Source organism: Neophocaena asiaeorientalis, unplaced genomic scaffold (genome assembly GCF_003031525.2).
Source record: "Neophocaena asiaeorientalis asiaeorientalis breed wild unplaced genomic scaffold, Neophocaena_asiaeorientalis_V1.1 scaffold596, whole genome shotgun sequence".
Taxonomy (NCBI): Eukaryota; Metazoa; Chordata; class Mammalia; order Artiodactyla; family Phocoenidae; genus Neophocaena; species Neophocaena asiaeorientalis.
The window spans coordinates 19,364-33,746 of record NW_020172108.1 but is presented as its reverse complement, the minus strand read 5'-3'; the positions used below and the strand labels follow the sequence as shown (position 1 = coordinate 33,746).

The 14,383-nt window shown below is 34.5% G+C and overlaps 1 non-coding gene across 1 annotated transcript; it reads left to right on the top strand.

Annotated features, from left to right (window-relative positions):
- The first annotated feature begins 10,837 nt into the window (after positions 1–10,837).
- On the top strand, positions 10,838–10,942 carry LOC112403915 (U6 spliceosomal RNA). The gene has a single exon (XR_003004016.1). It is a non-coding gene; the product is annotated as a U6 spliceosomal RNA (small nuclear RNA).
- The last annotated feature ends 3,441 nt before the right edge of the window (positions 10,943–14,383 follow it).

The following is a 14,383-nucleotide window of genomic DNA, read 5'->3' as shown; positions in this document are numbered from 1 at the left end:
AAGACACCAGTCATATTGGATCAGGGGCCCACCCTACTCCAGTATGACCTCATCTTAACTAATTACAACTTCAATGGCTTTTTTTTTTTTTTTTTTGCGGTACGCGGGCCTCTCACTGTTGTGACCTCTCCCGTTGTGGAGCACAGGCTCCGGACGCGCAGGCTCAGCGGCCATGGCTCACGGGCCCAGCCGCTCCGTGGCATGTGGGATCTTCCCGGACCGGGGCCGAACCCGCGTCCCCTGCATCGGCAGGCGGACTCTCAACCACTGTGCCACCAGGGAAGCCCAACGGCTCTATTTTTAAATGAAGTCATATTCTAAGGTACCGAGGATTAGGACTTGGAGATGAATTTTGAAGGACACAATTCAACTCATAATAGTGACTAACTTCTGGTCAAGGAGATATAAGAAAATGTGTCAGTTTCCAGGAGTCTTCCTTAAGACATGGTTGTCAGGTATTCCTTACTACTCTTTTTGATTCTTCCTCCATCTTGTTCCCTGGAAGAGAGATATTGCTTCAGAATCTGAAGATAAAAGACACAGCCCAGGTATGTTAGAGCAGTAATGTGATTGGAATCTTGGTTCCTAAAAAGTTCGTAGAGCACAGCTGCCAAACCAGCCTTGGGTTTCTTTTACTCTCAGCGAAACTTAATTTATATATATATAAATATATCTATGTATAGCTGATTCACTTTACAGCAGAAACTAACACATTGTAAAACAACTATACTCCAATAAAAATTAATTTAAAAAAAGTTCTACTGTATGCATAGCAGTTAGCATGGTACTGACAGAAAAGAGGTTGCTGTTGCTGTTTTTATGGAGTTTTTCATTTGAGGGAAAAATTGGAATAAAAGTTTATTAAGGGGCTTTCAGTTCTCTGCTTTTTATTATTTTATTGAAACAATATTATAAGTATTTGAAAGGAATTAGATGTTATCAACTTGTAATAGTATTCACTCATTCATCTGACCATTCAAGAAATCTTTATTCAGCACCTGCCCTGTACCAAGCACTGTATTAGGTAATGGACATGGAACAGGGAGCCTCTACAAAATAGCCCTTGTTCCTGCCTGCAGGAGGCCTACACTCAAGTTGAGTATAAAAGCTGCAGAAGAAAAATCATGTGGGTGATGGTGGTGATGTTACTCATGTGTCCTATGATCTCATCTACCTTGGAATGTGTTAAATTGTGGAAATGTGGAACTGTGAGAGAAAAACACCGTGCTTGACAGAATCAACCTGGGCCATGAATGCAGTAGCATGAGAAAACATCAGATCTGCTGTCAGTCATAATGGAAGTAGCTTGCCAACACACGTAACATTTAACCTAGTGCATTTAAGTTTATATTTGCTCCAATTATTTTTTGATCATATTGATAACACTTATAACAAAGAAACATCCAGTGAGACACGACATGCCATCCATATCAGTAAACAGATGTTTCAAAATTTTATTTTGGAAAAGAAGGCTTTTTTATTATCACTGACAATAAATACAGTAATTATGATTTTTCTTGAGTGTTTTATTCTGAATTCTTTTCCACCAATGCTGTACATACATAGTTGTCTATATCATCTTTTTGGAAAAAAGCTGATTTAAAAAAATTATTTATTTAATTAATTTATTTTTGTCTGTGTTGGGTCTTCCTTGCTGCGCGTGGGCTTTCTCTAGTTGCGGCTAGCAGGGGCTACTCTTCGTTGTGGTGTGCAGACTTCTCATTGTGGTGGCTTCCCTTGTTGTGGAGCACGGGCTCTAGGCACATGGGCTTCGGTGGTTGTGGCACGCGGGTTCAGGAGTCGTAGCTCGCGGGCTCTAGAGCGCAAGCTCAGTAGTTGTGGCGCACAGGCTTAGTTGCTCCGCTGCATGTGGGATCTTCCTGGACCAGGGCTTGAGCCCATGTCCCCTGCACTGGAAGGCAGATTCTTAAACATGCACCACCAAGGAAGCCCTCTATATCATGTTTGAAGAGAGTTTTTCTCTGTCTCTAACTTTAAAGTTCATTACTTTTGCTATTTGCCTTTTCCTTCGAGTAGAGATTTTTTCTTATGTTCTTGTGTTTTCCCAGCAGTAGTACTGCTTTAAACAGATGGCTCTGTTCATATATTCTGCCTCTGGAATGGCATGATTATGGTTGTGTCTTAATGGGAGAATTATTGGGAGTGAGGAAGGTTTCAGCTTGATACAGCTAGAACTTGCCTTTGACTATTTTGCATTGAATAATAACGGTTTAGATTGTCATGTATCAGACCCTAACACTTCAAGCAACATATTTGTCATAAAATATATATTTTCATAAAGAATTATTCAAATCATCCATATTAAATTACTTCGTAGTTAATAAAAGTGAAATAGATTTATCTTTTGAATAATGTTATTGTAGAAACAGAAGAGCCAGAAAGACATACTCTCCAGTGAAAGCATAGTGGGAGACGGGACACCTGTGGATTTATTCATACATAGTGTCTAAAAGTAAATAAAACATAATGCAATAAAGAAACTGCCTTGCTTATGTTTATGTCTTCCTCAGTTTATTCAGTTCATCAACAGGACTGTGTTTTGCTCTTCTCAGTTACATACTTCGAATGTCAGAGCCTAAATATTTATAGAATGAATGTCTGTCCATACCAATTACAATAGTTAAGCTTGTCTTTCTACCAAGATAGAGGAGGTTTAGATACTACAAAAATATATATTTATCTATTGTACCAAAGGATATTTATGATTCATACCTCTTGTAATAAATACACTTTCAAAATTAACTGATTTTTAATGTAGATCATGGGTTAGAACTATTGCATACTGTTTTTATTATTGTTTATTTGAAATTATATGGTCTGTGATCAACACAGCAAAAACTCTGTAGGCTAATTTTTTAGCCCACAGATATGTTCAGATGTGTTTACTTTTTTTTCAGTGTAAGGAATGTCTAAAATATCTTCTGACACTCTATGCCTTGAGGAAAAAAGTAAAAGAATTTTAGAGCTGTAGTTTGTGTTGGGTACTAAAGCATTTGCCAGATCTGACTTATAATGACAATGTCCTATCGAATTTCAGCACCTCTTGATCGTCACTCAAAACAGAAGCTGTTTCTGAATCTACATGCAGGTTGTGTAACCACTCACGGGTGCACTTGAACCATGGAAGTGTTCCTTGCTATTGGCCCTTGGGATGACTGCATTAATGTGGTATGCAGACTAATTCGTTTCAAACATTTCTCATCGTCACGACTGGAAAGAATTTCATGCTTTAATCACATGCTTTAGTTCATACAAATTAAAGTTTTCTCTTCATAGTTCAAAAGAAAATTGCATAGGTTTGATGTTCTCCCAGATTGACTATAAACTGCTGATAGAGATGGAATTTGGAGAGAAGGAAGTAGCCAGCATCCTCCTACAGCATTGTTCCTTTCTTGAACATTGTCACGTATAGCCCTCAAGGCATTTAACAAAGTCTGCTAATTGCAGTCTGTGATCAAAAATATGTTGGAAGATGGAGTGTTTGTGGGGCTCTCCATCTCATCTTAGGGGCCAGAGAGTCCAACACCAGAAGAGGGACAGCAAGGTGGATTCAGAGTAGCCTGGGTTCAGGGTCAACTTATAATTTTACTAGACTTGCAAACTTGAGAAATTTATCTACCTTCTCTAAGCCTCAGATTCTTTGCACGGCAATGATAGAGACAAGAGACAACACAGCCTTTTTGTTTGTTTGTTTAATGCGGAAATAGCAAGACACTGTATTGTGTGGTGGTTAAGGAATGATAATTATTTGATGTCAAAGGGGTGCTAGCTAAAGCTACAATGGCAATCATACTGCAGTATATAAATGTATCAAATCAACATGTCATGCACCTTGAAATTACACAGTGTTATATGTCGAATATGTTTCAATTAAAAAATTTTTTTTAACAAGAATGTGAGTTCTGGAGGCAGACTAGCCTGGGTTTGAATCCTGGCTCCCTTCACCAGTGTGGGAAAATTACTTAACCTCTCTAGGCTTGACTTTATTCCTTTTAAAATTTATTTTAATGATAGTACTTTTTTCTTAGTGTGGTATTATAAGAAATAGATGAGATTATTCAGGTAGAATATTTAGAATGCCACGTGGAACAGAATAAATCCTCAATAAAGTTGATGTTTTAGTTATAATTACCATATTCTCTATATGGCAAAGTTGAGAGTTCACTTTGAGAAGGAAGGCGAGGGCTAGATCCTTAAGGAAGTATTTTCTTGTTATATGTAGAAATAGCCTGAAAATTGGCATTTCAGCAAGATCATACTAGCTGTTTGGAGAAGGGGTTGTGTGGAGGAGGGCTTACCTCACTGGCACAGTTCAACATCCTCAACTAAGAAAGAACAAGTAGAAATGTAAATAAGAAAAACATTGGATGGATTTCATGTTATTTTTTGGGTACGACTGACAGCACTTGGTGACTAAATATGTAGGCGGTGAACGAAGTTGATAACCTTTTTATGCCTTGAGCAATAAAGCCATATCATGATGGTCATTTATATTATCAAGATAGATGATGGTCCCATTAATAAAGATGAGAAAAGCAGGAGAAGAATAAGGTTTGGAAGGGTAAAGATGATGAAAGTAGTTTTAGAAAATTTAGTATCTATTCTCCAAACCAATATTACATGATAGTGGAAGAAGTAGTAAAAGTTGTTTGGGGAACAGTTACACAGATTTCTCTGGGAATTAGTGAAGATGTTTGGAGAATCAGACAGAGCCTGATTTCCTGCCAACCACAAAATGATTGCTCCTTTACATAACTTAAGATGTACTTGGAAAATCAGGCAGGGAAGAAAATACAAATCTTAATTTCTGCTTCATTATGAATTAATTAAATAACATTCTCTAAAGTACATGGACTACTTGAGTTGAGTAATTATTACAATAAGTGATTAATTTGGAGAATAAAGTCTGTCTAAAGGGCAAAATACTGGGTAGAATATTACACTAAAAAGCAAGAGTGTATAAGGTATTTATAAGAAAGAAGGGAGGAAGGATAGAGAAATGCAAGTGGCAACAAGACATTTTGCCTCTTTTGCACAGTTACTTAGGGTTGACTGTTAATTCTTCTAAAGGAAGTGGTATAGGTCTTTCATTCATTCTATACACACATATTAGGTAACCACTGTGTTCTGAGCTTTGTTAGGAGTTTAAGAAACAGGGATGAACAAGAGAGTTAAAGGATCTGCCTCAAAGAGTCGACCTGCTACTTTGATGAGAAAGATTAAATGAACAAGTTATAAAATGATTATAATAATGTTCAGATTGTAATTGGTAAAATAAAGGAAATTAACAATGAGGCATGATGGAAAGCAATGGAGGGTTCTTACCTTGGGTACTAAAGGAAAACCTCATCTAAGGAGATATGAAATGGTTCTTGTATCTCACAGTGATTGTTAGAAGAGACATAGATTTTATGGACAGAGATTTTAAACAAAGGAACCTTTTTTGGCAGAATGAAAGTTACTAATATATGCTTTAAAAATCAATAAAATGAGAGATATTAGGATATACTTATGTATTTTGGAGAATAATCAAGCATAAAGGAAGAAATTGATGGTGCAGTACAAAATGAGCTAGTTTCAAAAGTGGAATCTTGAGTGCTGAAATGGGATGGGACCCTGAGAGCAATAGCCTTTGGTAGGAAATGGACATTTCTTCCCTTTCAGAGAAGGGGAGCTGAGTATACTGGTACAGCTGCAGATAAGTTAATAGCTTTGTTGGTAGGCAAAAGAAGGGCCTCCCTCCTGGGTGGAGTATTTTTTTTTCCCCATTTCTTATTTTATTCCAAACCAAGTAGGGAGAGAAACATTTAAATTGTTCACAGTGATGGACGTCCTGCTGACTTCCAAACTTTTAAATACACTTAATTAAAGCTTTTCCCATAAGTAAAAAAATCATTTAAATGTAAATGCTGACATACTGAGTAGAGTTTATATTTTGATTTCAACGTTTGAAGAAAAATGTCTCACATAAACTATTAGTTCTATAAGAAGGACTATGCAATTTCATGAATTTCATGAATCATTGGTTTCTGCTACTGCACATAAGGACAATTTTTAGATTACATCTAAAGCACTGCTATGTAGCATTCTAGTCATGTTCGTCATGCCTACAGGGAAACTTTACATATTCTTTACAAATAAAATATCAGTATATAAAAAGAAAATATTAGAAAATCACTTTAAGAACACAAAATGTAAAATAAGCAAAAGTTTTCTGTACTGAGAAAACAGTTCTCCAAAATGTCAATCTCATCTTTACCTAAGTACAAAATTTTGTTATAGTGGAAAAGTAAACTAAAATTTCAGTGTAATTCTTCATTTGATTAACAAGGTAAATATTCTGAGAAGGCTACATCTCATATGTCATTTGAATGAATTATGATTAGTCTAGAAATCATAATAATTCAGTATACTGATAAATTCTTAAGTTCTGTTTCTTAAATACTTAAATAGAGAATATAAATTTCTTTTGGTTCTCACTTTTCCTAGGACTCAGGTAACTTGAAATCTACGTCTTCAGCTCCCTCTTCCATCACTTTTCTCTACTATTTGTTAACTCTATTGTATATAACATTTTGCATACCAAATTTTAAACAAATTATCACTATATAAAAATTGTGGAAATTCAATTCAAATTTTCCAACTTCCATTCTCTAGTTCAATTGTCAGCCTGAGAAAGTAGGCTTCTCTGTTCATTTATCATTAATTAATTCAGTTATTCAACAAATATTCCTTGGCACCTAATATGATAGTGTAGACCTACAGAAGAAAATAAGACAACAGAGGTCCCTGGCCTAATGAACCTATTGTTTATTGGAGAAAATAGATATTTAAGTAATAATTTCAAGTGTGATAAGTGCTAATAAATGGGGAAACACAGGCCTTGTGGAAGTATAAGCCTAGTCTGTGTTTCATAGAACAGAATAAAGATGGAAACAATCAGATGATAGAAGCATAAACATCATCCAACCAATCCTTGACCTTGATTTTCAAACATTATTTTTTACATTTTTGGCTGAGAAATACACTTGTATAATTTTGAAGAATGATGTTTCCTGATGCTTGGCCTGAGTACATTAATAACTTAAGTTCACAGAGCAGAAATCATCCTGATTTATTCATAACTACAGCATATTTAGTTCAGTCTGATAATGAAACTTTATCTACAGTTGTCCAAACATCTTGAATTTAGAAATAGCCGTAGGTCTCCAAACAAATCATTTGTAATTTTTATGTGGTAAATGTAATGACAATTTGAGAACTAGCTTCTAAATGAATACTGTCAGAAGATGTATTAGTGTTTCTAATTTGTACTGTTCTTTTTCATTTGGCAGATAAACATTTCCAATGGTAATGATGGAATCAGTGTAGACAATGCTTTTATTTAAAAAGAGGAATGAAAAGAATGCTTTTTAAAGAAGTGGATTGGCAAATGGATCTAACATATTAAAAGATCTAGCTGTTGCCTGACTGATTTAAAGGTATAGATGTCTAGAATTTGGAGGACTCATGTTTAAACTTTTAAAACAATATGAAATTACTGTAAGACAAAGCCTGATAGCTTCCCTTTAATCAGTATCAAGATACATAAAACTTTCGCACTGTTCCACGTCACAGGAGAATTCTTTGTATGACCCCTGCTTAATGAGTAGAATTGTAGGAAACTGTTTTACATTTTAATGAACCAATGTGGATGGCTAGATCTCTGTATAGTACATGATATAGAAATCATTTTGAAATGTATTCAAATAACTTAGTTTACCAATTGCAGTACTGCTGTTTTTTCTGGTTTATCTACTAAAGGTAAATAGTTCAGGTCTAGCAAAAATAATCAATTGGAACAGATTTTTAGTGGATTTCAAGTACTAAAGAGCTCAATTCTTTTCCCCATCTTAAATCACTCTTTACCTGTATAGCAAGTTCTATATATGAGATGGTTTAAAAATTTCAGTTAACTAAAATTTGTATGTGTGCATCTATCTATCTATATCTATATCTATCTATCTATCTATCTATCTATCTATATATATATAACATTGCTAGAGTCACATAATGTTAATGCTCTCAGTGGCAGAGAGAAAATGTATCTGAAATTGCTAGTTAGAAGATGAAACCAAGAGAGGACACTACCATGCCAATGTGAAGTGGGAAAGAAGTATACGTTGGGACTAGAATCTAGGACTTATTACTTATTTATCTACTTATTTATTCCACAACCATTTATTTATTGAGAGTCTGTTATGTGCCAAGCACCTTTCATGAAATCTAAAGAAATATAGATGAATGTGCATCACAGTTCCCAGCCCTTTGCTCTATGTGCTAGCGCTTCTAGGCATCCCTATTTCAACCCTTAAGCTTCTTTCTGAAAGCATTAAAAACACACTAGAGAATAAGCAGAAAAAAAATAGATCTGGAAGATTAATTTGGAAAATCTATAAGAAATAGAACAAAAAGACAGATAGGTGGAAAAAAAGAGAGAAAATTGGAAAGCCCATTCAAGAGATGTAATATCTGAATAATATGAGTTCCAGAAGGACATACCAGAGAAAAGCTTTAGAAGGAGGAATTTTGGAAGTGGATTTCCTAACACAAGGAACATAAATTTCTTAATGGAAAGGATCTACTAAACACCCAAGATAACAGATTAAATTAAGCATATCATTGTGACGTTAGGAACAACCCTTAGGAACAAATATATGGTTCCATTTACTCACAAGAAGAGAGAAATTGTAAAAAAAGACACATACATATATCACTAAGAGTCATAATTGCTTCAGAACACTCAACAGCAATGCTGAAAGGTAGATTAATGGATTCATATATTCAATATTCTGAAGGAAAATGATATCTAACCTAGAGTCCTATACTTGCTTAAACTAATATTTAAGCAAAGGTCAGAATGAAGACTTGGAGATGTGCACAATCTCAAAAAATATGCTTACTGCCTACTGTTTCTCACAAAGCAACAAATATGAGGTAGCAAACTAAAAGTGAGGAAAATATGGGGCACAGAAAACAAGAGATTCAGTTAAGGCGAGAGGTAAAGCGAATCCCCAAGATGATATTAAAAGGCAGAAAGCAGCATGACTGCTGTGCCCAAAGCATAGAAAAACCCAGACAGGATTTCAGCATGCTCATGAATGTATAGATCCATAGAGTTCAGAACCCCAGAGCCACACCATCCTTTTCCCTGAATGAGCAGATCATCACGGTCAAAACCAATGAATCTTTTACTGATGAGATGCAAAGATGATATTTGGATAAGAGAGAATGAGGAGATAATAAAGATCATACTGAAGCTAGCTTCTCTCCTTTTAACTCTCCTCTTGCCAGAGACTTCAGATTCCTGCCTACTACAATTCAGAAAAAAAAAAAAAAAAAAGCACACGAATTTACCCGAATACGAGGAATTATCCTCTATATAGCACATGTTAGTATATGCCTAAACTGCCCCTGAAAAATATAAAAGAAACTGGTAAAAATGATTACCTTTAGGAGGGGGAAATGGGTGGCTTCAGGAAAACTGTATAAAATAATTACTTTTCATTCACCACTGTTACTCGGTACGTGGGCCTCTCACTGTTGTTGCCTCTCCCGCTGCGGAGCACAGGCTCCGGACGCGTAGGCTCAGCGGCCATGGCTCACAGGCCCAGCCGCTCCGCAGCATGTGGGATCTTCCCGGACCGGAGCACGAGCCCGTGTCCCCTGCGTCCGAAGACGGACTCTCAACCATTGTGCCACCAGGGAAGCCCACCACTGTTACTTTTGAATTTTGCACCAAAAGCATGAATTATCTAGACATATGGTGAAATTAAAATGATGACAATAAAATACATTCTCTCTCCAGAACCTTCAGTCTTGTTAAATGCCTCTTTGAGATGTTTAGAAGCTCACCAGTTCCACATATTCCACATAAACAGGGTGATGCTAGGCCCTGCCTAGTCCAGCATGCCAGAGCCTAAACTTCCCTGGGAGTCAGAAACAGCATCTATGCCTTACTTTGTTACCAGGAAATGAGTTCAGAAGAGGAGGCCTAAACATACCTAAATATAATAAGTGACTAAAGAAAAAATATCACTTAATCAATTTAGCTGGGAAAAATGGGGGTGTGGGTAGAGAAAATTATGTGTGCACTGAAACCATTTAAAAGGCTAGACTAGTAATTATTTAGATGATTATCCAAAGCATGCATAATGTTTTATAGATTCGATAACTTATGTAGAAATAAGGCTGAAATTCTCAGAAGTACGTGTTTTCTTAGGAGTTTTTCAGAAGATGAGCAAACCAAAATTCACTATACATTTTCTAAATAACATGTATATTACTACTACATGAAGGAAATAAATATTTCTAAATAGTGTTTTTTTTTTTAATAGAAGGCTAGAATAGCTTCCTGAACATACAATTTGTAAAATATTCATGAATTTTTCAGGGGGTGGGACAGATTTATTTTTCACAGGAAACACAGAGCTCTGTTAATGGACTTTCATCTTCAAAAGTTCTGTTTTGGGTCAGGAATTAATGCAAAACTTACCATCCTTTCATTTCACTTATGCTAAGTTAAAAGCTAACTAAAAAACACTGGAAAAAATGTGACAACTGATAATTAACCTTAACCTTATGTTATCAGGAAAAAAATATCATGACTTGAGGTTCATCTATTTTATCTTGCTACATGGTAGCACTGAATTTGAAATGCCAATATTAGCATTGCCTAAATATGCTCTTGAAATGGTCTCGAAGCAAGTAAACCTGTGTCTATAACTTCATAATCTTTAACACTTTAAATTTTGTACCATATAAGAGTACATACTAAATGCTCACTTTGGCAACATATCTACTAGAGTTGGAATGATGCAGAGATTACCATGGCCATTGCAGAAGGATGACATGAAAATTTCAATACTTTTATTAAAAACTTAAGAGAATTTTTTCCTATCAGACTTGTGCTACAAGAACTACTAAAGTGAGCCCATCAGACAAAAATAAAAGCATAAGTCAGTAACTTAAATCCATATGAAGAAATAAAGAACATCAAGAAAGGTAACTGCAGAGGTAAATATAAAAAATAATATAAATGTATTTTATTCTAACTTTTTTTTCTATCTGATTTAAAAGGCACCAACATAAAGTAATAATTATAATGATGGCATATAATGTCTAAAGATGGAGTTTTTATATCAGTAACAGCACAAAGGAGGGCAATGTAAAGGAGGAGAAAAGTTTTTTATACTATTGAAATTAAGTTGGTATTAATCAAAACTAGATGCTTATACTTAAGATGTTATTTGTAATCCTTAGAGCAAGCATTAAGAATATAATTCAAAAATATAGTAAAAGACAAGGGGATTGAAATTGTACACCAAAAAAATCTTTTTAACAACAACAACAACAACAAATGAGTCAGTAATAGAGGAAGAGGAATTAGGAAAAAAAATGTGACTCTTGGAAAATAAATCTCAAATGTTGGACATAAATCCTACATGAATTACATTTAATATAAAAATTACAAAATTAAATATTAATTACATTTAATATGAAAAGGTTAAACATTCCATCTAAAGACAGAAATTTCAGACTGGATAAAAAAATGAAAAACACAATCCAAACATATGCTGCCTACAAGTGACCCACTTTAGAGTCAAGAAAATATATAGGTGAAGTGTAAAAGGGTTGGAATAGATATACCATAACAGTAACAAAAAAACAAAACAAAACAACAAAACTGGAGTGGCTAAGAAAATGTCAGAAAAAAAAATATTTTAAGACGAAAATTTTTACTAGAGACAAACATTTTAAAATGATAAAATGATTATTCCATCTAGAATGTATAATAATTATAAACTTATATGCACCTAACAACAGAACCTCAAAATATAATGAAGTGAAATCGACACAGTGGAAAAGAGAAACAGACAGTTCTACAATAATAGTTGGATACTTTAATACCCTTTTTTCAATAGCAGAACAGATAGAAAATCAACAAGAAAATTTAAAAAAACTTGAACAGCATTATCAATCAACTAGACCTAACAGCCATGTATAAAACATTCTACCCAACAGCATCAGAATATACATTGTTTTCAAATGCACATGGATATACTATATGCTAGGCCATAAAACAAATTTCAGTACATTTTAAAGGATATAAACAATACAAAAAGTGCTCTCAGATGAAAACAGAATGCAATAAGAAATCGTTAACAGAAAGAAATTTGTTGAAAATCACCAATGGACATTAAACAATATATTCCTAAATAATTTATGGGTCAAGTAAGAACTCATAAGGGGAATTAGAAATAATTTGAGATGAATTAAAATGAAAGTATAACATATTAACACTTGATTGGTCCCACATACTCTTTTGAAAAGCAGAGGGGTTAGACAAAGGGATCTAAATTAATTAAAAAATCATTTATTATTCTGGGAATAAAAAGAACTGGGCTTAGTCTCAGTTTTGCCCTTATCTTTGTGTCTGTTGATCATCTTGGAATAGTCATTACATAGTCAAAATACAGTTGCCATCTCAGGAATCAAATACAGTCATCCCTAGGGCTACCATAACAAGATACCACAAACTTGTTAGCCTAAAAGAACAGATATTTATTTTATCACAGCTCTAGAAGCCAGAAGTTCAAACTCAAAGTGTTGAGAGGACCATGTTCTTTCTGACGCCTCAAGGGGAGGATCCCTCTTTGTCTTAACCAGATTCTGGTGGTGGCCATCAATCACTGGTGTTGGCAGTTTTTGATTTGCAGCTGCATCACTCTGGTCTCTTTGACTGTTGTCACATGGAATTGTCTCTGTGTGTTTCTGTCTCTGGAAATAATTTAAATAGAAATTTCTATTTTTAAAAAACAAACTGTTGATTACTATGCTCTATTTAGATAGTTCCTCTGACCCACACCCACCTCCATTTCCCCATATGTATTTGAGAAGGAAAGAGGAACTCCTGTGAGCTATCATACTGGAAAAAATCAATAATACAATGTTTTACTAGAGATGCCTCTTATCTAAAATATTTGAATTAAATATAAAATCTGGGGAAATTATCGCCCAGTTTCCCTCTTCTAAAGGCATGTTCTAAATGATAGGCAGCAGAATATTTTATACCCATGAGGTTTGCTGACATTATTGATTTGGTCCAGGATCTGTATTTTCTCTAAAGAAAATAGTATTCTCTCTTTACTTTCTTTAATATATAATGTTGGTGTCTTAAGAATATTGTCAGAGAGGATGCTTGTAGTTCAAATGATTTGGCTGTATTTCACCAGTATTATTACAAGATAGTCAAACAATGTCTGGGCTCCAGTATAGACCTCAGTCCCTTTGTTCCACTGGAATACTGATCTGAAAGCCACTGTTTCCTTATATTCCAAAGACCAAATAAATAAAACAAATAAATAAACAACAACAACAAAAAGTAAATGAAACTATTTTAAAACTAACTCTCTTTTCTTGCTCATCCATGTTAATTCTCTTCTACCTAAAATTACTTCCTGGAAGTGATTTTTATGTTTCTTAGAGCCTCTTTATGTATATATCCACACTAATGCATATAAAACTGTTCCTTGTAGATCTTACACTTTTTCCATTTGAATAATTATTTTCACATGTCATATAGAGTATATCCATTGCCCTAGATATGCATTTTTCCTGTGTATTTGAGCATCATAGGAAGATAAATCCTACTCTTGAAAATGTTAACTGGTCACTGAGACACAGAAAGCTATTTTTACCATTTTTCAATAGTGAGTAGATTCTGTACGGGTGGAATTTTAAGATGTAAGTATACTGTTTTTCTACACTCAAATTACGTTCCCCTTATCATAGAAATTGACCAATGAAGTGTGTTGCTGACTTTTCAGAATCCATGTACGTATAATCCATTAAGTTATTAGATATAACATTGGTCAGAAAAGCATACTGTGAAATGTTGCTTTTATTTAAACTCCCACTATTTTCACTACATGGTTTCAAAATTTTACTTCTTTATTGCCCTCCGGTGGTGGGCTCTGTGAACTGCATATTTACGGGTCTGGAGCACATATCTTCCCGGAGGTATTCAACTCCTCAGGTACAAGCTAAAGAGTAGATAAGAAGCATTCAGATTTATTAACACTAATTAAGAATATCAGTAACCTGATTGTTGTTTCTAAAAATATAAAATATTTATTCTTCTGTTGTCAAGCAACCATATTTCATGAAAAGAAGTATAAATCCTTTTTTGCTTGCAATAGAAGAACAATAATTGAAGATATTCTTCATTTGGACTAAATACCTTCTCTGAAAATATAAGTTAAAATAGGAGTTGAACTTTCCAAAATATTCTTTAGGAAATAAAACTCCACATATAATTTCA